Below are 26,712 nucleotides of genomic sequence, written 5' to 3'. Positions count from 1 at the left end.
GCTGTTTGTAGTATAGCCTTTATTGTCACTGTATATCATGTATACAACAAAATTGTAGTTTGAATGCTTTTATTGCTGCTTCCTTCTGACTCGCAGAACAAAAATAACCAAGGCAAACAAATTTTGCATTATCATTTGCAAAATTCTGCCTTGGTTTTCCATCAGGCTAGATTTTCACAAAGTGTTCTTTCAAGTAGAAAATGCCAGGGCAGTAGTATATTTCTTCCTCCCAGCTCCATTTCTGTCACTCTGTTTACTTTCAGTTCAGAGCAGAGTTTGGATGTAATTTGGATCACTTACTTTAGGTGCAGAAATATTTTGAAATTTGACTTCGGTGCTAAATTTGATGGTAGGATTTTCACCTGACTACAGTTCAACTTGAGGACTGTGTGTTCTGGGTGAAGGACATTGGAAGGAATTGCAGCGATCCAGAATCAGCACAAGTATGGAATATGACAGGCTTTCGGGAACTGAGGACAGCATGACACTGGCAAGCAACACAACTAGATTCCAAAATTAAGACTTACCATTCCTCAGACTGCAAATAAAAAGTACAGCTTGTAATCGATCAATATGCCAGGCCCAAGGGTAGGGTTGAGATCTTGAAAAATGAAGGGTTCTTTCTACAGCTTTATCCTGAAGCAATTAAAATGGGGGGGGGAGATTAATTGAAAATAAAGGGGCGTGATGGCTCAGTGATTAAAGATGCTGAGCTTCTCAGCTGGAAAGCTGACAGCCTGGTTTTGAGATCCGAGCACCGTGTCAAACAGGACCACTGGGGGAGGTCCTGTTACTTGCCCCAGCTACTACCCACCTACCAGTTTGAAAAATGTAAATGCAAGTAGATAAATAGGTACCACTTTGTTGGGAAAATAACGTTCCATGCACCTCGGCATTTACTCATGCTGGCCACATGACCATGGAAATGTCTTCAGACAATGCTGGCTCCCTCAGCTAAGATACGGAGATGAGCGCTGCCCCCTAGAGTCAGACACAACTGGACAGGGGGAACCTTTAGCTTTACCAAAGGTTGGAACCAGTCAGGCAGCTAAAGTTTTTAAAATCTAGATTAGGGGTGTCCAATCTTGGCAACTTTAAGACTTGTGGACTTCAACTCCCAGAATTCCCCAGCAAGTTGCCAAGATTGGACACCTCTGATCTAGTTCTTCCCAACAAAAGAATAAAACACTATTTTTTTTACAAAAATGAGATTCCTCTGAAGGGCAATTTTGTCTGAATCCAAATCTTGCATACAACCTTCGTATTTTCAGTTTCTTCCCAGTTTTTAATCTTTGTTTCTTTTATTTTCCTTGCATACCTTGTCTTTGTTTATAAAACAGCAGCACTCTTTTTATGTTAATTACAAAATGCCTTTTATAATTATTTCTGAACCATAATTTAAGCAATCTTTCTGTCGATATATTATTAATATTGCAATTAAACAGCTGTTGTTCCATTTTTTAAAGTATTTTCCTTCACGCATTACAAATACAAAAGGTTTTTTCTACTTATTTGTTCTTCATTTTCCAGCTGAGAACACTCAGAGTAAGGCATCTCTGTTTTCCAGTCTCTATTAATTTCTATAGGAATTGATATTTTGCATGACAACTTTTCTGTATGTTCTAAAGCAGCGGTTCCCAACCTTTTTGGCTGCATGGACCAGCGGTGGCACATGGCAGTGGCGTGGGAGTAGGGGATGGATTCACACGCTCCACCTAATTCCGCGCATGCGCAAATGAAGCTTCCTTGCTCACTTGCCATTTGCACGGCCTGGTTCCCAACCAGCCACGGCCCGGTAGTGGGCTGTGGGTTGGGGGACCCCCATTCTAAAGTACGGTAAATCATGTTTCCTTCAATTTCATCAAACAAGTAAGTAGAGGATTTTATCTAGTGAAATTGCCAAAAATACACACATTCCCGATTGGCGAATAAAAGATCATGCAAAGCATCTTATATTTAAACCCTCAACAAGCCATCTTTGGAAGGCTCATCTTTCCAAAGGCACTCATGTGACAACCTTGAATCCTATATGTTTTTTAAAAAAAGAAAAAGCTTCATTTTGTCAGTTACACAGTCTGAAAAGTGATTCATGGAAGGCTGAGGTAATAAGAGATGAAACATTATCAACCAACTTTCAAAGAAGGTGCTTGATGACAGTCTACGGAGTTCATAGCATCTGTTCAGAAACATAGAGACGTACGTGAGCTCTTTCTGCCACCTAGTTGACAGGTGTCTATCAAATCCCTTTTGGAAGGCTCCCAGCAGAAGAAAAATTACTCACCCGAAAGTCCTGGATTGAGTAAAGGCAAAGTAACAGGGTGACACAAGGACACAAGTCTATTACAGCTGTTAGTGCCAGTAATGTTCTGTTCATAAATAGAGGACTCTGCTCCATTGCGTTAATGTTGACACCTTTTGCTTTAAGGGGGGAAAGGTAACATAAAATAAAGAAACATTGCTATTTTGATTGTAGAATAGGTTTAAAGGAACAAGTAAAGTGAGTATTCTTCATTCTTCTTCAAAGGAAAAGAAAAGAATGATGGCATTTAGAAATCCAATATGGATTTCTACTAAAACGAATGGTCTCTCTCTTTTTGGCTATTGTTATTTTATTTGACTTCAGTATTTTTATTGGAGGTTAATGATCTGCACTAATCTTGAATAAATGTTGACCTTTAATGGTTAAGCTCAAATTTTGCACTCAAATTTCCAGTGCGAAATTAAAATGTCATTTTTTTAAAGTTATGAAGTGCAGATGTAGCACATTACAAGTCAACATCCAGTGGAATATTTTCTTTTCATTTGGCCTAATTTCCCTGGAGGAAATCCAGCCACAGCAGCATGATGTGCAAGTACTCTTACAGACCTAAAACTTTGCACCAAGTTGTACCTTTTTAAAAATTTTGTATAGGGAAATCTCCTTTTTATTCCAAAGCTACAAAGCAAGAGAATTGTACATTGAAATCATCTGCTCAGTAAAATATTTCGTTTTTGTCATCATTTACAAAAGGGTCATAATATTCTAAATTTCTAAATGGATTAAGCATTACAAACGAAAAAACACTGCTTAAAAGAATGGGTAAATCAGAAAGGCTATTCCTATAATAACTGACTTATTATATAGTATAGATTTGGAGTGGCCTAATGAGAGCAGGAGACAAATGGCAGATGAGTTAAATTGGGTCTTCTTGACCTATTTCTTCTAGGATTTATGTCTGCCTAGGCTTTGTATAATAAGATAATGAGGAAATACAATCATTCTGATAGTGATGAACTACGACTTTTGAGGAATGGTGGACTGTACAAGCTTGTTGTAGATCACTGGGAGAGGTTGTGTCCATATTACACTGATAAAATTGCTCAGATTTAGAGTCCAACAGTCTAGACACTGCATGGACAAAGCTCAGGAAGGTGATTACAATAACATATTGCAAAGTTACCTGGGATTCTTTTCAGGTTGACTATTCCAGAAAAGAGAATAAGATGCACTGTTTCTTGTGGATTGGATAGATGTCCCACCTGATTCCTTTGAGAAGCTGGTGAGAGTGTGGATCCGGGAGAAAGTCAAAGTCTCACTAGTAGAAACCGATTTCCTGGCCATCTTGAAAGAGGTGGTGATACATTCACCTTGTCTGAAAAAGCCTTCCATAGGCCTGCTCACTTTGAGTAACAATTGCCCAGATTGCAGTCTTTTCTTTTTAGGGAAGATCGTTGAAAAACTCCTAGAACAGCAACTTTGGAGATAGCAAATCTTTCCATCAGAGTTCAGGTCTACATGTAGGACAGAATAGTTAGTCTATTTGACTAATTTTGCCAGGACCTGCAGGGGGAAATGTACATCTTTGGTCAATTTAGATCAATCAGTAGATTTTGATTTTTTTTTTTTAAATCAGAGCACCTTTTAGGCTGCATATGAGGGTTGAGAACTGGGGACAGTCTATTACAATGGTTCTACTCCTTCCTGGGTGGATGACTCTAGTTGGTGGCTACAGATTAGGAGAGATCAGCTAGTGGTTGCTCCACAAATGTTATATGATATGGTTCATTGCTTCTTCAGTCTTAGTCTTCAACATCTATTTGAAGTTGACTGGGATATCTTCAGCATGAAGTCATATCTGTATGTTGACAGTATTCTAGTATATATCTTTATGAGGCCAGTCTTGTGATGTAGTAGATAGAAGTCTTGATTCTGGAGGGTGTGAATGGGAAGGACAAGCCAACACTGAATTCCTGGAAGATGGTGTTGCTATTTTCTACAAACTGTCTGACTTTTGCTTTATTCTGCTTATTCAGGACAAACTGTAATCCCCCTGAAGGAGCAGATCTGCAACCTGAGGGTGATTCATAGCTAATACTTGATCAGCAAGCAGAGGTTATAGCTAGGGGAACTTTTGCCAAGTTTCTACAGTACTGAGATGCCAAATGCAGCACTTCCTTGAACATGAGGCCTTAGCTATAGTAGCCTATGCCCTCTTGGATAGATTACTGCAGTGTGCCATCCATGGCTCTGCCTTTGAAGACTACCCTGACGATTATAATTAGTAACAAATGCAGTGGAATTTTTCTATCTTATCAGAGTAATTGTAGTCACATAACTCAAATTTTGTAGGCACTCTACTGCCTACCAGCAAGTTTTCAAGTACAATTAAAAGTGCTGGTATTAACTTCTAAAGCTGTTTATGGCCTAGCACAAAACATATCCAGGACCATCTTCTTATCCCAGTCCATCCCAAATGGGGATGTCGAGAGTCCACCTTAACATGAGATTTAATGAGCAGGCCCAGAAAACAAGAGTTTTCTTTGTTGACTCCGTCCCGGTGGAAAAGTCTACAGTATTTAAGAAGACGGTGAAGTTAGCGTTGCTTCACAGAGAATTTAATCTGTAATTTAAACTGTAAAGTTGCCACCGGTGCTGAAGGTGGGTGGATGGTTTATGGATTTATGTATTGGTTCTATAATTTTATGGTTACATTGTAAGCCACCAGGAACCTTTTTTTGAAATCTGGTGGTTTAAACATTATCAACAAACAAATCAATGAACGATTGAACAAATGTATAAGCGAATAAATAATAACTTTACAGCATCTCTCATCATGGTCACTGCTGGCATAGCTCCTAGGAGCTGGGAGAGCCGCAGGTTTCCAATTCCTATTAATAGAGTTAATGTTAATATCTAGCCATTAAATAGTATGTATATAATATTGTTGCATGCCATATTCTTATTATAGAACTTCTTTTTTTTTTGTAAGCAGGCTGCATGTTTTTTGAAAGCATGTAAAGTTAGAAACAATTGTATGCAAAGATCCTCCTGCAAAAAAAGAGCTGAATTCTCAGAAATTGCAGCATACTGTAATTCACCTTCGGTATGAAATATATAGAATAGTTTTAGGTAGTCCATGAACTTGCAAATCATATTATGGAGCACATCTTCCCAGATGAAGGTATTTTTCCTGAACAAAGATACAATATTTTTGTTCTCAATCTACAAAGGATCATTTTAAAGACTTGTAACTCCAGCCCCTTTCTGTCATCAACCTACGTAATTGACCCACTTAAAAAAATTGTGTGTTTTTTAAACGGATTAAAGTGTTTGTATGTTCATGTCTGTTAACAGATGGCTAATGGTTTGTTTATTTGTTCATTTTCTGCAAAAGGAGTTTGTTGTACAGGTAAAAGAAAAACTCCTTCAGTCTGTAATTCTGTACTCCAAACTTTTAAGTGAATCAAGCTTTCATCATTTTTTTAAAGATGGCTTAGAGTGCAATCCTATACTTTTTTCAGTGTTTCTCAACCTTAACCTGCATGGACTTCAACTCCCAGAATTCCCTTGACAGCATACTGAACAAGGAATTTTGGAAGTTGAAGTCCATGCATTTTAAAGTTGTCAAAGCTGCAAAATACTGACTTACTTTGTTCTACTAACTGGGATGGAAAGTCTGCTACCTTTGGGGAAAAGCTTGGAATGCTGGGAATGAAAGTGAGCAGTGAGAATTAATACCTCAACATTCACATTCCTAGATATTTTTTTTCATGGCTCAAGAACCATATGCAATGCCTTCTCTTGATCTCAAGTTTATACGATAGCTTATTCATCTTGTAATCATACGGCTCACTTTTATTTTTGTACAGGTAGTCCTCAACTTACGACTACAATTGAGTCCAAAATTTCTGTTGCATTTGTTAAGTGAGTTTTGCCCCATTTCACGACCTTTCTTGCCATGGTGGTTAAATCAATCACTGAAGCTGTTAAGTTAGTAACAGGATTGTTAAATGAATCTGGCTTCCCCATTAACTTTGCTTGTCAGAAGATTGATCACATGACCCCGGGACACTGCAACTTTCGATATGAACCACTTGCCAAGTGCCTGACTTTTGATCACATGACCATAGGGATGCTACAATGGTCATATGTGTGAAAAATGGTCGTAAGTCTCTTTTTTCGGCGCCGTTGTAACTTCAAACGGGAGAACTATTTGTATATGTAGGATGCAACCAGGGACTGTAAGCAAATGCCTTTTTGGGGGGAAGGTGAAATTAAAGGCCACAACGGACCATCAGTTTAGTGAGTTACACATTCTATACATAAGTCAGTGGTGGGATTCAAAATTTTTTACTACTGGTTCTGTGGGCATGGCGTAGCAGGGGAAGGATACTGTAAAATCTCCATTCCCTCCTCACTCCAGGAGAAGGTTACTACAAAATCCCCATTTCCTCTCAATCAGCTGGGACTCGGGAGGCAGAGAATAGATGGGGGTGGGGCCAGGCAGAGGTGGTATTTACCAGTTCTCTGAACTACTCCAAATCTCCACTACAGCTTCTCCAGAACTGGTCAGAACCTGCTGACGTAAGTGTATTGCCTTTGGCAGTTTGATTGAATAAGATAGCAATATTTAAAATAAACTAATAGATTAAGATAAATCCTTAGTGTAACTCAGCCCACATATTGAAATAATAAGATATTGCCTGTTGCCAAGCTACTGATATGATACTTTGACTGACCGCTGTCTAGGTCAATTAGCATACTTCCAAAAGAGGACAGTGTCAACCGTCCCACTCAGTCATCTAGCACAGAAAGACTCCTGGCCATTTGTTTTGCCAAGTATATACTTAAATGAAGCTTAAATGAAGCTTAAATGGTTACAGAAGTAGCATAAGCCGAATCTGAGGTTTTCCTGTGCAAACAACACAAAGGAATGTTCCCTCTTTATTTTTATTTATTTATTTGTTTAAATTTCTATACCGCCCTTCTCCAATGTAGGACTCAGGGCGGTGAACAGCCAAAGTAAAAACAAGACATACATACAAAACATACAAAATCTAAAATCTGTTTAAAATAATTAAATAATTTTGGCCGTAATTAAAACATTCCAATTTAAAATCCGTTTAAAATTTGACTCAAGCCAGCCCAGCTAGTTGAAATAAATGGGTTTTTAGGGCCCGACGAAAAATCCGGAGGTCTGTTATTGTACGTAGCTCTGGGGGGAGGTTGTTCCAGAGGGTGGGCGCCGCCACAGAGAAGGCTCTCCCCCTGGGGGTCGCCAGCCGACATTGTCTGGCGGACGGCACCCTGAGGAGGCCCACTCTGTGGGAGCGTACTGGCCGGTGGGAGGCTATTGGTGGCAGAAGGCGGTCTCGTAAGTACCCCGGCCCTAAGCCATGGAGCGCTTTAAAGGTGGTCACCAACACCTTGAAGCGCACCCGGAAGACCACCGGGAGCCAGTGCAGCTCGCGCAGGAGAGGTGTCACGTGGGAGCGCCTCGTCGCCCCCAAAATCCCCGGCGCGGCCGCGTTCTGGACCAGCTGGAGCCTCCGGGTGCACCCCAGGGGGAGCCCCATGTAGAGAGCGTTGCAGTAGTCCAGGCGGGAAGTGACGAGTGCCTGAGTGACTGTGCGTAGGGAGTCCCGATCTAGAAAGGGGCGCAACTGGCGTATCAGGCGGACCTGATAAAAAGCCCCCCTGGCCACGGCCGCCAAATGATCTTCTAACGACAGCCGTGCGTCCAGGAGGACGCCCAAGTTACGAGCCCTCTCCGTGGGGGTGAGTGATTCGCCCCCAATAGCCAGCGATGGCGTCAGCTGGCTATATCGGGACGCCGGAAGCCACAGCCACTCGGTCTTGGAGGGGTTGAGTTGGAGCCTGTTTCTCCCCATCCAGGCCCGCACGGCCTCCAGGCACTGGGACATCACTTTAAGGGCATCATTGGGGTGGCCTGGGGTGGAGATGTACAGCTGGGTGTCATCAGCGTACTGATGGAACTCCACCCCGAAGCCACGGATGATCTCACCCAGCGGCTTTACATAAATGTTGAACAGAAGGGGCGAGAGGACCGACCCTTGTGGCACCCCACAAGCAAGGTGCCTCGGGGTCGACCGCTGCCCCCCTGTCAACACAGATTGCGACCGGTCAGAGAGGTAGGAGGAGAACCACCGCAAAACGGTGCCTCCCACCCCCAACCCCGCCAACCGGTGCAACATGATACCATGGTCGATGGTATCAAAAGCCGCTGAGAGGTCTAACAGGACCAGGATAGAGGAGCAACCCCTATCCCGGGCCCTCCAGAGATCATCCACCAATGCAACCAATGCCGTTTCCGTGCTGTGCCCAGGCCGGAAGCCGGACTGGAGCGGGTCTAGATAGACAGCTTCATCCAGGTACCGGGGAAGCTGTTGCGCCACCACACTCTCAACAACCTTCGCAATGAAGCGAAGGTTGGAGACTGGATGATAGTTAGCCAAAACAGCCGGATCCAGAGAAGGCTTCTTGAGGAGGGGCCTCACCACCGCTTCTTTCAAAGCGGCCGGCAGGACCCCCTCACTCAAAGAAGCGTTAACAATCTTCTGGAGCCAGCCTCGTGTCACCTCCCGGGAAGCCAGTACCAACCAGGAGGGACACGGGTCCAATAAACATGTGGTCGCGTTCAGCCGTCCCAGGACCCTGTCCATGTCCTCGGGAGCCACAGGATCGAACTCCCCCCAGATAACACTCTCAAGACCTGCCTCAGTCATCCCATCTGGACATACCCAGTCAGAGGCCAGCCCTTCCTGAATCTGAGCGATTTTGTCATACAGATACTGCACAAAATCCTCAGCTCGACCCTGCAAGGGGTCATCCCGCACTTCCAGATGGAGGAGGGAGCGGGTCACCCTAAACAGGGCGGCCGGGCGATTATCTGATGACGCGATAAGAGCGGCAAAATAGTTTTCGCCGCTTTTATCGCCACTAGGTAGGTCTTAATATGAGACCTCACCAGTGTTCGGTCAGGTTCGGAGCGGCTGGTCCTCCAACTACTCTCCAGGCGTCTTTTCCGGCGCTTCATCTCCCTAAGCTCTTCGGAAAACCAAGGAGCTAGGTGAGTTCGGTGCCGGGTCAGAGGCCGCAAAGGCACGACTCGGTCCAAGGCCCCGGCAGCCGCACTATCCCAGGCGGCCACCAGGTCTTCGGCCGAGTCATGAGCCAGAATCTCAGGAAATGGCCCAAGCTCCATCTGGAACCTATCAGGGTCCATCAGGCGCCTGGGGCGGAACCACCTGGTCGGTCCCGCCTCCCTGCGGCAGGGTGCAGCGGTTAGAAAGTCCAGTCGAAGGAGCGAGTGGTCAGACCATGACAAGGGTTCGATGGCTATATCCCCTATATCAAGGCCACTCAACCACTGACCAGAGACAAAAACTAAGTCCAGAGTGTGTCCTCCTGTGTGAGTGGGGTCATGAATTAACTGAGTAAGGTCCATGGCCGTCATGGAAGCCATGAACTCTCGAGCCACCTCAGATGTTTCACCGATAGATGGCAGGTTGAAATCCCCCATGATGGCAAGTCTGGGGGTGCCCACCGCCACCTCGGCTATAACGTTAAGGAGCTCGGGCAGGGCCGTTGCCACGTGGCAGGGAGCCAGGTACGTGACCAACAGGCCCATCTGTACTCCACGACCCCACTTCACAAAGAGGGACTCACATCCGGCTTTGCTCCCCCTCCCATCCCGATTATCTGCAAATGTCCAATCAAGGCTTGTATAATTGTTCAGGAAACAGGTGCTTGGTTCCTAGCTCTGCATATCATCATTTGACCTTGGGTGGCTAGAACTTCTCACATGGCTCAGCTGGGCTTCCATCCTCCCCTTTCCTTACATTCCAATCTTTCCCTCTACCCTCACTCCCACAATGCCAATGTCAATGCTAAACTATGAAGTTTGGATAGGTGAGATGCAGCCGTGACAAACAGAGCAGGAAGGTGAGAAAGACCAAATTGAATTAATTACTTGTGAAATAAAGTTCTCCATTTACAAAATCGTTGGTTCCTACATCTGCATATACATTCTCTTCTCTCCTTCCAGCAGAAATAGCAAATCAAAGAAGGGGGGTAGGAAGCAAGAGTAGCTATATTGGAAAGGGAAGAACGGGAGGGAGAAACTGGGTGGAAATGGGGAGACAAGCTAACTCTTGTAGAGAAGAAATAAAAAGGGAAAGCACCATTTAAGCATTATACAAAGGTTAAATTCAGCATGATAAACAATTCTTCTCAAGCATCAGGTAGCCCTCAGGCTGATCTTCAAAAGCACACACACTTCAGCAGACAGACAGACAAAAGTATATTGCCAGGGGATACTTATATGGGCACATGGGCATCTTTCTAAGCTACTGTATGTCAGTAATAAAATGATGGCCAGCATAGCATCAAAACTTCTCCATGCTTGCTTTCCGATTTATTTTTTACTTGCATCAAATGCACTTCAGACTGCCCAGTTTCCAAATTTGTATATTGACATTTGCGTATTTTATAAATTCAAACATTCTTTTTTTTAAATCTTCACTGTTCATAAACCTTGGTGACCTTGGTAAAGAACTGTACAAGTGCTGTGATCCTTTTCCAGCTTCATGAAGCAAATGGGGAGTTGGATCTGTTTTTGTAAGTATATTTTGTTTGTTCCAACGTAAGAAATACTGATTGAATAGCTATTTTGATCACCCTTGTAAGAATGTTTCTGATTTGTTAGAAAAACTATAAAGCAGCTGCCTTCTTATTTGTGAGGGTGTGATTTCTTGAATGCAGTCCTTCATCATTCACAAGTACAATGCATAGTAAAATGGGAAGGAAATTTAAGACTGCCTAATATTAAAGGGGAAAAAAGAAAAGAACTTTTGATGAGAAATTGTAGATGGAACAATAATAGTTAAATCCCAAGGAGGTAAAGAAGCTAACTTTTCCTAGGGTCTGTGAGTTCATATGCCAACAAGAAACTCGTGGAAGTGGAACAATACAAAATTATGTTCCTCCCATTCATTCTAATGAAAGTTATAAATAAATATTGTTGGGGGGAAAGAGCTTTGCAATTTGTGGGTCCATTTTTCTGGCACTCCCATAGAATGCTTCTTCTTTATCCTCTTCACTGTTGGAATTTCAACATTGGAGAGCCATTATTGTGGAGTTTTTTGAAGTTTCATGAAGCATGCTTAGAAGATTGGATTTTCTCCAGGGAATGGACAAAGCAACCATTTTTAGATGCCAAAATTATTTGGTTGAATTTGCTGGAGATGTATTGTATTCCTTTTTATCTTCTCACGATAATTCCCATTAGTCGAATTAAAAGCACTTGGGGAAAATTACTTTCAAGTCATCACCGAGGAAGAGGATTGGTATACAATTTGGATTTCCAAGTTTATATTCTCATCCTTTCTCTAAATTCTCATCTTCTGTCCAAAATAATTTATAAATTATACATGGGTCTAGTGGAACTGGAATAACTCAGTAAAAATAAATATATGTTGGAATAACTACAAAGAGAAAGGCACATATTTCCATTTACAGTGGATATAAAAATGTGCCTTTCTCTTTGCAGTTATTCCAACATATATTTATTTTTACTGAGTTATTCCAGTTCCATTTACAGTGGATATAAAAATAGGTAAAAATAGGTAATTAGGAAATCATAATCAGATTTTTTTCCTGTAATGTTTGCTGGAAGATAAGAAAATAAAATCTGAGGGACTGGTGATTTACATGTTGATAACAAAAATAAGCATACCAAAAAGCTGGAAACATACTCTGAAAGTAAGACCCTGTCTTATATTTTTTTGAACCCCGAAATAAGCATTTGGCCTTATTTTTCGGGTAGGTCTTATTATTTTGGGGCACATGGAGCAAGATGGAGCTTCTCTTGCCATCTTGCCTGATTTCCAGCTCTGCGTTTAAATATTTTTGGGGAGGGCTTATTTTTGGGGAAACAGGGTAATTATTTTCTTCAGATATAGTGCTTAAATGAGCTTAGTATAATATAGCAATGGTAGAAAAGTTAACACATTTGTTACATGTTTGAACAGGACAATTCAAACCATATTCCTTTTGAGTTATGGCAACATTTAATACTTTTCATCAGTCAAAACACTTCAAAAAAGTGCTGCCTTTTAGTTATATTCAGATGTTGAAAGATCTGTGCTATTTATAAAATGTTCTAAAGTTGGTAGGTAATGGCTTAAATTAGAGATATTTACAAGCAAGACAGTAAAATTGATGAAGTTCTTTTGTAGGAATGCTTTTATATGCAGTTAAACCATTTTATATTACCTAACTTTTAGGATTTTTTAATTTGTTTTTAAATACCCTTCCTCACTGAAGATGAATCTTTCTCATCTTTGTAAGAAAAGATCTGACTACTGACCAGTCAACATTCATCCTGGGTGGCATCCTGTAGAATCAGATGGAACAGATTGACATAAATCAGAACCAACAGCTTGATATGACAAACTGACCCTTAAAAATGTACTCCAGAGTCAAATCTGCAGATGATGATATCACGCTTTTAGCTAAATACATTTTGAATCTGTTTTTTTATGGTCTATCTTTTTTGATGAGCAGAAAGTAAGGCAGCAGCACTAAAAAAGGAGCTGAGTTTTGAACACTGGATATGGAATATCAGGCATAGTAACTGTTAATAAATTCTGGAAAGAGACAGATTCTGAATTTGCTTCTCTTTGGTATGTCCTTTAATTCTGAAATCTGAGCAGCCCCAAAGCATGAATCTCCTTGCTTCAATCAAGCTTCTTCCAATATTAATTTGTCTAATGCACAAAGTTAAGCTGATATCTAAAATGAAGGGCAGGATTCTTGATGGAACTATCTTTATTCTTGAGTATATTTATGGTTGTCCTACAAATATTAACCACCATTTTTCTTCCCAAGGGCTGCCTTTTTTTCCTTTTTGTTTAGGGCCTCTTCCTGTGAACTATGTCAATGGTAGAAATCCTGGAGCAACTGATAGGTATGGAGCAGAGGTGGTATTCAGCAGGTTCTGACCAGTTCTGGACAACCGGTAGTGGAAATTTTGAGTAGTTCGGAGAACCGGTAGTAAAATTTCTGACTGGCCCCGCCCCATCTATTCTCTGCCTCCCAAGTCCCAGCTGATCGGGAGTAAATGGGGATTTTGCAGTAACCTTCCCCTGGAGTGGGGTGGGAATGGAGATTTTACAGTATCCTTCCCCTGCCACGCCCACCAAGCCATGCCACGCTCACAGAACCGGTAGTAAAAAAAATTTGAATCCCACCACTGGTATGGAGCCACAACTGTAAGTCCTCAAAAAAGAGTCCCCTCCTCTTTTTTGACCCCTCTTTTCCCATCTTTGTTTGCTTTTCCTAATTATTTCTTCCCCTTTTGGCTCTTAGCGTAGGCTGCCTGGGAAATGATAGGTACAGTAGCTTTTATCAGGCCTAAATTAATCAAGGCTTCTGAAATTAAGTCAAGGGCCTTTGGCTACTCATTCTGCTGTAAGAGACACTGACTAAGAAAAGAGAGTGAACAATTAATATCTAGATTAAAGTATTACCGTGTCTTTGGGATAGGGTATATGGCAGCCCATGAGGAGAAAGATTTGGGGCCCTGACTGTGTTATATCACTTTTTTAGCATGCTTTTTAAACAACAGATACACCAAGCTTCTTATATGCAGGGGAAAAGGGGTCTCTCACAAAGTCGCCCTTGTTTCGGTATCACAGAGAAGAAGTCTTTGCTCCTATATTAGCAGAGCTAGAATTCTTTTTCCAAGTTTTTCTTGGACTCCCTCGACAAGGAAGGTCTTCTATAAAATAGACCCAAGATGAATGAAAGCTTTCTCCTCTGGATTCAGTCTGGATTTTTCACTTGCAGGAACCTTAAAATAGGGATTTATTAGGGGCCTGATCTATTTACTTCAGCTTAGTTCCGTATGTTTTCTTTCTGGCTCTTCAATTTCTCCAGGGTCGTGACTGGTGGAGCATATAACTTAGCTTTGAGTTTAGCTGAGATAAATGACGCTTCTCTTAAGCCTGCCGAGTGACAAAAAGGCCATTCTTGTTTGACAAGTTGACAAGGGTCTTGGAAGGTTGTATTGGCTTGCAAAGGAGCTATTACTCAGACACCATATTTTATATAACCCGTCTTCAGTGTTTCAGCTACTTGATTATTTTAGGTTATAGTTACCATCATTTTGAATGTCAGAATTTTCAGGGAACTGCCAAGGACAGTTTTTACTCCCTATTAAGTATTGTGTTTCCTTTTTGTTACCCAAATCCAACCTACTTCAGAACACTAGGCTTATGTGTTAAGTAACAGCTCAGATATTCTACTCAAGATTAAAATTTGCCTAGAGAATAGTAGGGTAGGATCTGGATAGCATTGAGACTGAGGATGAGATGATAGCATTGAGGCTGAGATGCCAAAACCATAACTTTGGGTTATAACCAGTGGTGAAATGTAAAATTTGTTACTACCAGTTCTGTGGGCGTTGCTTGGTGGGGGGGGGGGGGGTAATGTGACTGGGTGGGCATGGCCAACTTTTTTTTTTTAACTTTTAAAAGCATTTTTTCTACAACCTCTTCGGCCAAAGAGGTTGTTAAAAAATGCTTTTAAAAGCCTCTGACGATCCCAGCTGAGTTGCCTAATCTTCAGAGGCTTTTTTTTTAACTTTTAAAAGCATTTTTTGGGCCGAAGAGGTTGTAGAAAAAATGCTTTTAAAAGTAAAAAAAAAAAAGCCTCTGATGATCGCGCGGCTCAGCTGGGCATGATGGGGGTGCAGGGATTTTTGCTACCAGTTCTCCGAACCACCCGTCGCATCGCTACCGGATCGGGCGATCCTGTCTGAACCAGGAGCATTTCACCCCTGGTTATAACCCCAAATGGGATCTACTTCTAAGTACACAAGTACAGAATTAGACTAAGAACACCCAGCTCTTAGTCATGATCATGGAAGTACAACGTATTGCTTTTACCCTTCTTTGAGTCTTCCTAACTATGACACAACATGCCCCAGTAACTATTTTAGCTATTCCGGTTTTTAAATAGGGCTTTCCCCTTTTTCTTCTACATCACTTCACATCACAGTTGCTGATCCACGTGATCACCTTTTGCGACTTTCTGACAAGCAAAGTCAATGGAGAAGCCAGATTCACTTAACAATCGGGTTACTAACAATTTCAGTGTTTGACTTAACTGTGTCAAGAAAGGTTGTGAACTGGTAGTAGAAGGATGTGTAGTAGAAGTGGGAAAGACTGGAGTAGTGAGCAATGAGTACTAGAATAGAATAGAATAGAATAGAATAGAATAGAATAGAATAGAATAGAATAGAATAGAATAGAATACAATACAATACAATACAATACAATACAATACAATACAATACAATACAATACAATACAATACAATACAATACAATACAATACAATACAATACAATACAATACTTATTTGTCATATTTCTATGCCGCCCACTCTCCGAGGACTCTGGGCAGCTTACACCAAAGACAGTATACTAAATAGCATATTGCCCCCAACAATCTGGGTCCTCATTTTACCCACCTTGGAAGGATGGAAGGCTGAGTCAACCTTGAGCCGGTGAGATTTGATCCGCTGATCTGCAGAACTAGCAGTCACTGAAGTAGCTGCAGTACTGCACCCTAACCACTGCGCCACCTTGGCTCGAATAGAATAGAATAGAATAGAATAGAATAGAATAGAATAGAATAGAATAGAATAGAATAGAATAGAATAGAATAGCAGAGTTGGAAGGGACCTTGGAGGTCTTCTAGTCCAACCCCCTGCTTAGGCAGGAAACCCTGCACCACTTCAGACAAACGGTTATCCAACATCTTCTTAAAAACTTCAAGTGTTGGACCATTCACAACTTCTGAAGGCAAGTTGTTCCACTGATTAATTATTCTAACTGTTGGGTTTTTTGTTTTTTTTTTTTGGTAGTGTAAAGTCAGCAGCATTCTCTAGCATCACCTTCAAATAGTCAAAGTTTCTTCCAAATAATCCTAAACTCTTCAAATTCACATTTATTTTGAATGGATTATTTCATTCACATAGCATGTGTGTCGTAACAAATTTACAGAATACTAAAATTAAAAGCAGGACTTAAGTTTGAGGCAATAAAATAACAGCAAGTGCAAAAAAAAAAAAAAAATACACGTACATTTTTATGGACCTAATTACAGGTGCCAGCACGGACAAATTTCTTTCGACATTTCCCACCAATCATGCAAAATTGTCTAAAGCCTGTATTTTTCCTTCAGTTAATGACAGCAGGAAAATGATTTTGTCATCAAGCTGACCCAGACTTGGTACAAAATGTCAAGACTGTGAAATCCACCTTCACAGTTGCAGCTGTCAACTTCTCTTTTTAAAAAAAAACATATGTTCTGGCCAGCAAGTTTTCTTCTGTAGGAGACGGAATAGGATTCATTTCTTTACATTTTCTTTTACAGCTTTAGGGGTAAGATAGGCAAGGCCCTTAACAGAGCACCTGCGCTTGTAATTGCTAATGGGAGGTTATGAGCCACGTATTAAATGATTGTTCTATGTACATATGTTCCCTGAAGCATTTTAAGCTCTGCTAAAAATTTTCTGCTTAATTCCAAAAATTAAGCTGGTAATTAAAGATTGTTAAATGAGTTGCTGCTCTTACAAAAGATTACCTCCATTTCCACCCAAAGAAACAAAGATAAAGTATATATTGGCACGAATGGGAGAGCGTTTTGGATTTTATTCTTTGTGGAATTCATGTTTGTTTTTCTTTGGAGCAGCTTTGGGGGACTCTGGAAACCATTGTACCACCTGCCATGTAAAAAGCAAAAAAAAAAAAAAAACCCACTTATTGAATGCAAACCATCCATCTTCTTTTCACTTTGAAGAAAACGTTCTGGAGAACATGAAAGTTTGGTCTTAATTTTTTGACATTCGAGTTGACCAAAAAGGGAATTAGGATTTTTTAAAATGTTTTTTATTATATTTCAACAAAAGGTAAAATATAAAAATGCAAAAACAGAGCGGCTTTGGAAAAAAGCTGAACCGGGGTGCAAAAGGAAGAAAAAGCGGGGAAAGGGGGGAAAAAAGAATAATTTCCAACTTTCTTTGATATAGATATAAAATACATTAATCTTTTAATCTAAATCAGGGATGTCAAACTCAATTTCATTGAGGGCCGCATCAGAGTTGTGTTTGACCTTGGGGGGCTGGGGTGGGTGTGGCCAGGGTCGTCATGGCCAGCTTGACTTCAATCGTGTCGGGGGGGCCCTGTAGCATCCCGAGCGATCTGCCAGTGTAAATGGGCCCCTATTCCACTTTTGGCTGCGACAGTCTACTGCAACCCTCTGCCAGTGAAAACAGAGCTCAGGACGGCCACGGGCGGTCCTCCCAAACTCCATTTTTGCTGGCAGAGGCACCATGGGCTGGTCCTTCACTGTTTCCAGGGCAGCCCTGTAGGCCAGATCTAAGCACCCCATGGTCTGGATCCGGCCCGCGGGCCTTGAATTTGACACCCCTGATCTAAATCAACAATAATACGCAGTATTTCTATAAACATAAGCAACTCTAATTGTCAGATTCCCCAAATTAAATGTTCATTTCTTTCAGCTTCCAATAATGATTTCCAAGGAAAAACAAAGTTTAGACAATCTTTTCTTTAATCAATGTAATCACTTTCACCATCCATTAGCTTCACTATCCACTATTCCATTGTAAGAATTTGTAAGTCCTTCCATCAAACCTAGAAGGAAAACCTCTGATTTCACTTTATTTATTTATTCATTCATTCATTCATTCATTCACATTTATTTATTTATTTATTTATTTATTTATTTATTTATTGGTTCGATTTATATGCCGCCCTTCTCCGGAGACTCAGGGCAGCTTACACGTTAAGCAATAGCCTTCATACTTTTGTATATACCTGCTTAATAGGGCTTTTGGCCCCCCGCAAGCGGTGTTCTTTTTTATACAAAGTCAGTTCATTGCCCCCACAATCCGGGTCCTCATTTTACCTACCTCGGAAGGATGGAAGGCTGAGTCAACCTTGAGCCTGGTGAGATTTGAACTCGCAGTAATTGCAGGCAGCTGGCAGCTAAGTGCTACTTAGCAGCACTTTAGTCTGATGCACCACCAAGGCTCACTTGTACTGTTTATTTTAAGAATTCTCTGGATTAAGATACATATCTGATCTCAAGAATCTGAACATTTTTTTCGTAAGAAATACAGTTCTTTTTGGCTTTTTGTGTTACTAAATTAACTTCTTCCCATCCTGCCCCTGGGAGACAGCTGTCTCTTCTACATTTATTAACTCTTCAATCATCACAGTGTGCTTGCATGAATAACATTCCCAAGAGGAGAAAAATATAAAGCTCAGTGGGGTCTAAGCAGAAAAAATGACTTAATAACATCCAGCTAAATGTCTTTCAGCAGTGTTATTCTATGAATGCATTCAGAACACACTCTGTTGGATAGTTTGAACAATAATCTGTTACAGAGTTCAAGTTTTCAAGCACTAATGCTGAGTGTTATTATTCTAACTTTCTGAAAAAGAATATAATACGAAGCAAGCAGCATGGAGCATGTTAGAGTAACATTTTAGGCACGGCTCTATGGGATGAACTGTTATACACATAGGCATGGGGTCGCTTTTGAGGTTCTTGCAGGTTTAAGCTATTGGTCGTTACACCATTGAGGACCAGCTGGATTTGTGAAACCTCCTCTTTAATTAGCATCCCTCCCACAGCCACCATTTGTGGGCACAAGGAACTGGCACAGATTGTTTTGTGAAAAATATACTGAGTTCCTGGCACTAAGAAATAAGGGAACAGTTTGCCAGGACGTATGAACCCCACCGTTCCTAGATTCTGAACAGAATGCTCTTCTCCCCCCACCCCACCCCAAATATAGATGTTGAATCATTATAAAAAGTCTGGTTGAATCTGAGAGAAATGACACTGCCCAAGTCTTTGTATTAGAATGTACTAAGGTCAACCAAATCAAGAAAGATGACTAAGAGTAGTTAAAATGATCCTTAGAACCAAGTCAAATTGGCCATTTTATATGAAATTATAGTGTTTGCTACACCCAGTAAAATGTATGAAATAGATGAGGGGTAGTAGAAATAAGTGATTAAACTGTGTTTACTTAACACAATTCCAGCCAGTTTCACTTAGAATTAAATTCCTGGACCCACGTAATTTTGGAACTATAGTGCAAGTCCTGTTTTGAAGGAATTTATTTGTTTGTTTATTTGTTTATTTATTTCTCAACTTTATTATTTTTAGAAGTAACTCAAGGTAGCCAACACATCCAAATTTCCTTCTCCTATTTTCCCCACAACAACCCTGTGAGGTGAGTTGGGTTGAGAGAGAGAGACTGGCCCAAAGTCACCCAGCTAGCTTTCATGGCTAAGACAGGACTAGAACTCCCGGTCTCCTGCTTTCTACCCTGGTGCCATTCTTTCGGGGGGAGGGACGACGACGGCCATTTCAGTTGATCAATTCCATTCCAGAAGTGAGGCCAGAAAAGTCACACGGGGAAGGGCTTTATGATTAGAAAAAGAAATTCAAAACTTCAGTTATCTCATATTTAACGCAAGATAAGAATTACAAAAATTTGCTTGCTTCTAAAGCTTGTTTTGATTTCCATGAAGCATTTTTGCACGAATCCCGATATGGCACCAAAGAAAAGGCTATATTTACGACGCGGTTTTTCTACGTGCCAGAAGGAATTTTAAACTGAGGAGCTCATAATTATAGGGTTCTTTCCCTTCCCACTCTGGTTTACTAACTCAATAAGTACTAATCCATGGAGATAAAAACTAAGAGCCAAATCAGTATTTATGAGCCAGCCATAATCTGTTCTAATCATATACCCATGTAAGATGAAATAATAATAATTAGTACAGATTAGCAGTTGGAACTAGCTTATTTATCAAGAGGTTGATCCATGAGAAATATGTAGCATAATTCCCGAAAAGATAGTTACTTTGTACATGCCATAGGACACTATTCAAAGCTGCATAATTTCAAGGTCCAGTAACAATTTTTGGTTTGGTAAGTCTATAATTTATTATCATCAGCACTCTCTCCCTCCCATTCGCCTCAGAAACATTTTTTTTTTTAAATCCTAACTGGGCTCTTAATAGAGGCTGCCCAGAGATTGGATTGGATGTGCAGCTTTGCATATGGTTCATGAGTTGGAGAGTTGGAAAGTTATAAGCATAGACTGGCTTTACAACTTATTATTCCTTCAAGTACGTTGTATATAATTTCCTGGTGGCCTACATCTAGCTATAATTCTCAGCTGTAGCAGTTCCATTTTGCCGTGTAATTTGGGAATCTGGGTAAGAACATTAGAAAAGGCAGAGGCAGCGCAAAAACAATAGTTCTGAGGTCTCGGGATTATCATAATTATTCTGACATCTTAAACCCAACTAATCAATCAATCAGAATAGAATAGAATAGAGCTGGAAGGGACCTTGAAGATCTTCTTGTTCACTCCCGCTGCTCAAGCAGCAGACTCTATACCCATGATGGTGAACATATGGCACGCGTACCACCGAGCCATATCGGTGGACATGCGAGCATTGCCCTAGCTCATCTGGGCCCATCGGAAGTCAGGAAACAAGCTGTTTCTGGACTCAGAAGGGCCTCCGGGGTGTGGGGAAGGCCGTTTTCACCCTCCCCAGGCTCCTAGAAAGGCTCTGGAGCCTGGGGAGGGTGAAAAACGGGCCTGCCAGGCCCACCGTGCCATCTGTCAAGTATAAATGCCTCGCTTTATATAAACTAAAGCTATATCATAAGATAAGCAAGGGTTAATATACATTCTCCTCCCTCTAAATCAATGATAGGTCAATACTTACCGTTAGCTCCGCCCATCCTGTATATAAGACCACCTCCAACTGTCATCCTTACTCTTTCTGAATGTATTCTGTGAAAGGAACAAACATATATTAATAAATGAATTTATTTAATTATAATGAGCCTATGTCTATTATATGAGCCATATCTTCAAAATCATCGCATGCCAAAAGTGGGGGGAGCGCACGGGGTTGCGCACGCATATGCAGGGGAGTGGGGCGGCGCATTGAATTATGGGTATGGGCACGCGTGCGCATGACCCCCCCCCCGCTTCCCCCACTTCTGGCACACGACGGCAAAAAGGTTAGCCATCACTGCCCTATACCATTCCAGAAAAATGGCTGTCCAATTTCTTCTTAAAAACCTCCAGTGATGGATCACCCACAACTTCTGAAGGCAAGCTGTTCCATTAGTTAATAATTCCTCTATAGGACAGTATCAGCAGATCCTTGGGCAATCTGAGCCTTATGAGTTGACAGGTTTAACAGATTAACAGATTTGGAAGAGACCTTGTAGGTCATCTAGTCCAACCCCCTGACCAAGCAGGAAACCCTACTACCATTTCTGACAAATGGCTGTCCAATTTCCTCTTAAAAACCTCCAGTGATGAAGCACCCACAATTTCTGAAAGCAAGAGCTTAATTGCCCTCACTGTTAGAAAGTTTTTCCTTAATTCTAGGTTGCTTCTCTCCTTGATTTGTTTCCATCCATTGTTTCTTGTTCTGCCCTCTGGTGCTTTGGAAAATAATTGACGCCCTCCTCTTTGTGGGAACCTCTCAAATACCGGAATACTGCTATCATGTCCCCCCAGTCCTTCTTTTCTCTAGACTAGCCAACCCAAATCCTACAACCACCCTTCATATGTTTTAGTCTCCAGGCCTTTAATAACCTTAGTTGTTCTTCTTTGCACTTTCCCCAAAGCCTCAACATTTTTTTTGTAATGTGGTGACCAAAATTGGATGCAGTATTCCAGGTGTGGCCTTACTAAGGCATTATAAAGTGGTACTAATATTTCACGTAATTCTGTTTTTGTGCCTCTGTTTATAAAACCAAGGATTGTGTTAGCTCTTTTGGCTGCTGCTGTACACTGCTGGCTCATATTCAAGTGATCATCCACTAGGACTCCAAGGTCCCTCTCACAATTACTGTTTTTGAGCCAGGTTTCACCTAATCTGTACTTGTACCATTGTTTTTTCCTGCCTAAGTATAAAACCTTGCTTTTCTCCACATTAAATTTCATTTTGTTGGATAGAGCCTATTGTTCAAGTCTGTCAAGTTCTTTTTGGATTCCTGAGCTTGTCTTCCAGAGTAATCAATTCCAAATGAACCCAGATAAGGTGACTGGTCAAATGTATTGATGCCATTGTAACTGCTACAATTGGCATGAACCACATTGATGAGATAAAAACATAATATCAACTTGAAAAGCTGAGTTGTCTTAGTTGTAGCTGATTGTTGTGGTCCACCAGCAGCCTGCGGAGCTAGCAGAGGAGTCGGACAGTGAGGAGGCTGGGGAGGACCATGGGCCAGTCCTGGAGTCTGGGGAAGGCCCGGATGAGGGCTCTGCATTGGAGGCAGAGATGGGGCCAGGGCCATCTGGGAGTAACGCGTGGACTCTGGAGCCTCCAGAGTCGGACAGCAGAGAGGCAGAGGAACAGGAGGAGCCTGTACACATGCACAGAGCTGAGCAAGAGCAGCTAAAGTGAAAGGGACGACTTGGGAGTAAGGCCAGGAGATGATTGGCCCCTCCCATAAGGCTTTAAAGAGCAGCAAAGACTCTTGGACTCTTCGTAGGAAAGCAATGTTGCTAAATCAGTTTCCAATCGGTGTCTCTTGTTTCTGAACTTCATGGGGCTTTGCCAAGAAAGGCCTTTGGCAGGGTGCCAAAGAAGATAAAGATTTGTGATAAGCCTGAAGGACTTGTTTTGGAATTAATTTGGACTAAGCTGGGAATGAAGTAATTCTCAGCTGTTATAATAAAATAGGTTTGTTTGGAACTAATTCTGTCTTGTAATGACTCAGTGAGCCTAGGTTACAACACTGATACATGTAAAGGAAACGAAGCCCCCCCCCTCTTACAAACTCCCCTTATTAACCCCCCCCTCCCATTTGGAAAACGATACTACAGTCAAACATATCCAGCGATGGCCAGCAGAAAATTCTGTTTCCTTGTGGAGTAATTTATTCTACAGCTTTTAATACTAACTTTTAATAATTTAAAAATGAAGTCGGCTTTTCAAAAATCATTCCAAGCTTTATCTTTTTTTTTTTTTTTTGCTTAGGTTTTGTGAATTCAAAAAAAGAAAGAAACCCCACAATTCCAGAATATATCTTTAAAGTGCATTACCTGCAATGACTTCTTTGAAGTTGACGTTTTAGTGGGCAGAGAGTGCCATGTCAGATAAATATATCTTGAAGTGGGAGGGGTTTGTGTTACTGGGGCCATTATTATGGGGGGAAATATAGAAATTGAAGTACTGTTACATGAAAAGCATGATTCTGATTTTTTTAGAGCAATATTTCAAGTCAAGATGTATACATTGAAAATTACATTGTTTTAAAAAAAAAAAATCAAATTTCTTGTCTTTTAAATAAGTAGAGCCCTTCAGAGACCATATATTTCCTGACATAGAGATGGAGATAACTGGCAGTTTTCATTGCAGTATTTTAAAATTGCATCAAAAAAAAAAAATAATAAAGTTGCGGCTTCTGCCAGTATTTATGAATTGATCGTACAGGTTGAAAATTAAAAGACAGATGGATAGAATAGGCTTCAAATGGGAAAAATGATGGCAAGAAAAGGGTTAAGCAGACCCTTCCCTGATATTTTCATGTACCAGCCTGCCCCATTCCTTTAAAAAATCCTGTTAAGAAATAAAAGTAATGGTGATAGTGGTGGGGGTGATTATGATGATGATGATGTATTATGGTTACAGGAATTGGGTTGCCATGATAGCAATGTTCCAGTATTTGAGCGGCTCCTACAAAAACGAGGAGATCAAACTATTTTCCAAAGCACCAAAAGGCAAGACAAGAAACAATGGATGGAAACTAGCCAAGGAGAGAAGCAACCTAGAACTAAGGAGAAATTTCCTAACGGTGAGAGCAATCAATCAATGGAATAGCTTGCCCTTCAGAAGTTGTGAGTGGTCCATCATTGAAGGCTTTCAAAAAGAGAGTGGACAACCATTCATCTGAAATGATATATAGGATCTCCTGCTCGAACAGGTTATTAGACTAGATTCTAGAAGACCTCCAAGGTCCCTTCCAACTCTATTGTTCTGTGTTCTATTACTACTTTGTCCACAAACAATGAATAGTTGCTTACATTGCTTTCTATCTCTACCTCAGCCCTAAGAGAAAACTAAATGTCTCAATCCCAAACTTTCCACCAAATGTATTCTCTCATCAGATTTTATTATATTTCATGATTAGACTTTATTGTTTTCTCTAGATCATTATACCTCTCCTCAACCTGACCCCATCCATATATAATGGGCAAACCATACCATACCATCTTCCTGGCCAGCATGAGAATTGTTTAAGTTGACATTTGAACTCAGGAAGTTCACCAGATTGGACAAGTGATCTAATTATCCTTTGATTTCAGAATATCTAAAGCTGGACAAGCACTTCATGGAGTGGCTGCCAGATTTTTGCAGTGTCTCTTCTTTTCTCATACATATATTGAGTAGGTAGTAGGTTTAGTAGGTACTATTTTACTTACTGATTGGAGTTTAATTCTGAAGCCAAGATTGAAAGTCAACATCCTCTTATTTTCTCTGAAAATAAACTGCCTATTGTCAGTGGGTCATCATTTCTGTTATTTCAGATGCACAGCGATGATCAAAACACACGATTTCCCATTTAAGGTTGTTATTTGTAGAAATCTATAAGCAAGACATATGAAACAGCAGAAGCTTCTATATTCAATGCTTGTCTTTTAAAAATACTCTCATATCGTGTGTGACGTAGGGATATCTGTTATGTAATGCCTATAATTAAAACCGAGGTTTGGAGTGTTGTTAATCCAAATGTCACAAGTGACAGTATTTTACAATCAATGAATCATGGCTGATACCTTGCAGAATATGGAAGCTGAATATTCTTTTTAATTGAACGAAGATGATAAGCTGTGGTTCTCAAGATAGTTATTGATTTATTCCATTTATATAGCTATCCATCTCGTGTTACACGATTCCAGGCAGCTTACAATAAAAATAAAAGCAAAAACACAAGATGCATAATATAAATCCAAAATAAAAAATGCAGCAGCCATGGACAATCCAAGCTATCCATACAACCAGAAGATGGATTCTAATCAATATCTAGAGCCCCAATAGAGTTCAAGCCAATCTAATCTCAGAGGGAATGATATTCCAAAGGAGTGGGGTGCCATGCTAGAAAAGGGTCTCCTTTGGACCCCACCAGTTAATACTCTGTAGCTGACTGTAGCCCTTCCTGGCCAGATCAGATAGGGTAGGTTAAAACAATGCTAAGTACACCTTCCAAGGTTCCCTGATTATCCACCACTGTTTATAATGGCCGAACTGTCAGCAACCATAATTCAACGGCATCTACAAGACCATAGATTTAGAATGACATTGTAAGTCATTGCACATTCAACCTGTAGGGTGTCTTCTAGGCAATGCTCCAGCTTGATGCCACTTCTATATGTGATGGACTCACTTCTATAATAACTAATGTCATTTTGACTGAACATTTTAGGAATTAAAACAAAATACTTCTACCGTAGAGTGTGCTAGATTGTGGAACGCTGCCCTAGGATCACTCCATGATATGATCTTAAAAAAATAGCAAAGATTTAGGGCAAGAAGTGCCATATAGAAAAAGAAAAGGGTTAATCTGCTCAACATTCCAGATAGGAATTATATTTTATTTTATAATTTATTGTATTTTGTTATATCTTTTATAAGGCAGAAATCTTGAAGAGAGAAAAGGTTTGGCACTGTTACATATTAAAACAAGCTCTATATTTCTAGAAGCCAAAGGAACAACTTAAATACACATTTATTCTAAATTGATATAGTTATGCAAAATTACCACAGAAGAAAAATATTATGTACATTTACATAATGAACTAATTAGTGATCATCTTAAACTGGTTCTCAAGAGTATTGGGGGGGAAATACCCCAAATATCTGAATAGGCATGGATTAGGGGTTAAATGTGATCCTTGGGCTACAAACTGTAAATTGGATAAGAACACCGGTGTCAAACTCACCGTGTAACATTGTTGTCATGTGACATATTGCGACATTTTCCCCTTTGCGGAACTGGGGTAGGTGTGGGCTGCGCATGATGCATCCGGCCTGCGGGCCACCAGTTTGACACACCTGGATTAGAAGGAGCAGTGGTACAGATGAGTGTACACAAAGCATACTAGAAAAAAGTCCCGTGTGTATTAACGGCTTCCTGCATTGTCTCCTGTCCAATTCATTCACTGTTTTTATACTGCTTTCTGAAGGACCCTGTTGCTTCTTGGTAAGAAAATATTGGAAGCTGCCTTTTCCATCTGCCCATTTTTTCCCTACATCTTTCAATTTTTCCAAGCAGGAACTTT

General features: G+C 40.7%; 1 long non-coding RNA gene across 1 annotated transcript; it reads right to left on the bottom strand.

The window, feature by feature from the left end:
* LOC117673177 (uncharacterized) lies at nucleotides 1–26,712 on the bottom strand. The gene is made up of 4 exons (XR_009620435.2): nucleotides 26,486–26,712; nucleotides 24,856–25,018; nucleotides 21,131–21,198; nucleotides 1–636 (listed from the first exon to the last, which is right to left on the bottom strand). It is a non-coding gene; the product is annotated as an uncharacterized LOC117673177 (long non-coding RNA).

The sequence above is a fragment of the Pantherophis guttatus genome, chromosome 6 (genome assembly GCF_059756535.1).
Source record: "Pantherophis guttatus breed Tessera chromosome 6, ASM5975653v1, whole genome shotgun sequence".
NCBI lineage: Eukaryota > Metazoa > Chordata > Lepidosauria > Squamata > Colubridae > Pantherophis > Pantherophis guttatus.
The sequence above is the reverse complement of the archived record's forward strand: the minus strand, read 5'-3'. Positions and strand labels throughout refer to the sequence as shown.